The sequence below is a fragment of the Saccostrea cucullata genome, unplaced genomic scaffold (assembly GCF_032062105.1).
Source record: "Saccostrea cucullata isolate Sc308-1 unplaced genomic scaffold, CSIRO_AGI_Scuc_v1 ctg9432, whole genome shotgun sequence".
Lineage (NCBI taxonomy): Eukaryota > Metazoa > Mollusca > Bivalvia > Ostreida > Ostreidae > Saccostrea > Saccostrea cuccullata.
This window is the reverse complement of record NW_026929830.1, coordinates 43,303-45,719: the sequence shown is the minus strand read 5'-3', so window position 1 is coordinate 45,719 and position 2,417 is coordinate 43,303. Positions and strand designations below refer to the sequence as shown.

Sequence of the window (2,417 nt, the reverse complement as noted above, 5' to 3'; positions counted from 1 at the left end):
CGTGAACAATGCGATTTCCAGGTGCATCTAAGTTTGATTCACAATCGTTTACTACTTTTTGTACACAGGTGACGTTGCTTGATAATCCACTGAAATGAACATTTTATGTATTTATTTTGTTATTATTTAACAGAGGTCACCATATAAATAAAATATACTCGGTAAAAGAATTTTAAATGTATTCCATAAACGTACTTTGGTATTTTTTCACTTCCCCTAGTTTTATTTTCGCCCTTTCACTTTTGCAGAATGAAAATTTACTTAAGTTGTCCACCAAACAGTATTGATAAACAACTTGCCCCCTCTTGAGTTGGGCGAAAGGTGTAGATATAAATTACCTGCATACGTCGGATATTAAGTATATTTAATGTAACGTATAATACAAGTAATTATGAATTCATAAATCATAATCCCTGTGATCATCAACTAATAATTTACACAATATGATAGATCCTTTTCATGTCAAACTAACTTGTACATATCCTCCGAACACACCAGTCGTAGGGAATGAAGGAATGAAAAGGCAAGGTGTTGTAAAACACCTTTGTTTACTCCAAGGAATTCAGTAATATTTTGATCACGAGATCGTGTTTTTGAATTCAATAAAATATTCATTCCTTTTTTAGCTCTGTTGGTCAAAGCCCAAAAGAGCCTATGCGATAGTAATGCGTCCGTCGTCCGTCCATCTGTCTGTCTGTCTGTAAACAATTTTTCAAAATGCTACTCCTCCTAGAGTTTTGGTCTGGTTTCAATATAATTTGGCACACATGTAGAATACTGTAGAAGTATTTTTTTTCCGCGTGGTATTAATTTACTCTATGTACGCGATCACGTATTTCCCGCGGAAATTTGTCCACGCGTACTTAATATAATTGTAAGGCATATAGTGATAGTCAATGAAATCCGCGAAATTTTCTACCAGCGGATTGAACAGAAAATGAGATTCCGCGGAATTATGACCCCGTGGAAAAAAGTACGTCTACAGTATACTAAGATACGTAATTCTGTGCATCGGTTTTTGGTTTGTATGAACGGTGTTGCCGTGATTACTAAAATAGAAATTTCTGTGAAATGCTGTCAAAATGCTACTCCTCCTACAGTTTTTGTCCGATTTAATGTACATGTATTAAGTCACATGAGTTAAAAAGACGGAAAAAAGGTCATGAAGAGTGGAAGGGTTATGTGAAAATATAAAGACAATGAATAATAAGCAGAACCTATTTTTCACCAAACATATATAAGAAGTACAATACCTGCAAGTATATACCTGTACACCTAGTCCCACTTTATGTATATGATAGGTTGGGTTGCATTTCTTTAACTCGGATTCTGTACACGATTGTCCTTCACAACCTAAAAAGCAGATGTATTTTAGGTAGCCTAGCCGTACCTTCACCACAGTAGTCCGAAGTCGTCGTCGTTAAAAAAAATCCAGGAAAAATTGCCACCCTCAACTAAAAACAAGGATGGCAACGTATTTTGGGGGGACCCACTTCAACAAATAGATCTCAGTTTGATCAGAAAATTGTTGAGACTAAATCAAGTGTCCGGAGTGTTTTTACTTTTTAATCAAATTAAAAATATTCATTCTGCTTGACGACTACGGGCCGAGTTTAAGTGGGTCCCCATAAAACATGTTGCCATCCTGGTGTTTTATTTTCTGTTGAGGGTGGAAATTTTTTTTTCCAGATATTTTTTGCCGGTAAACACTTCAGACTCCTGTGCCTTTACAAAAGTTACTCTCGTTTGTTATAGCTTCATGGACGTATAATGAATACTTTTACATTGTATTTGCTATAAAAATTTACAACAGACCTTTTGAAGATTTAGAGACCGAGAAATACTGAATCGTAAATTACATGTAAATGATGTTAATTTTCTTTATGAAATATGTTAATGAACCAGAAGTTGTTCATTTTGATATTAGAAACACTACATACCCCCCCCCCCCCCCCCCCTGTAAATCTTTGATAACAGGGCATTGACAATTTAATATCTTAATGAGTCCTTACAGAGATGACGTTTTGCTTACCTTTAGTGAGAATGATTAACACCAAACATGTGAAAGATAACACGGTTGATAGTTTTGGCGTCATTTTTCCTTTCTCTGAAAAAAATTTTTTTTTTTAAATAAAAAACACATTGCCTAATTTAGCCGTTGGTTTCAAAATCAATAGGCGTTTTCTATACGACATAGTGAACTGCCATGTAAAATCTCATTGCAAAAGCTAAGACATATCGCGATGAAACGAGAGTACCACAGACAGACAGACATCTGGATGGACCTCAAAATCAAATGGCGTCTTCTTATGGTCATATGGTTTTTATTGCAAAAGCTGAAAGGTTTCTCATGATACTGCATGAAAACGAAAATGTTTCAGACTGTGACAAAGAGAAATAAAGACGGACGGACAAAC

General features: G+C 35.3%; 1 long non-coding RNA gene across 1 annotated transcript; it reads right to left on the bottom strand.

The window, feature by feature from the left end:
- Window positions 1-9: 9 nt before the first annotated feature.
- Window positions 10-2,109, bottom strand: LOC134282274 (uncharacterized). The gene is made up of 3 exons (XR_009995257.1): window positions 2,033-2,109; window positions 1,254-1,353; window positions 10-89 (listed from the first exon to the last, which is right to left on the bottom strand). It is a non-coding gene; the product is annotated as an uncharacterized LOC134282274 (long non-coding RNA).
- Window positions 2,110-2,417: the final 308 nt, after the last annotated feature.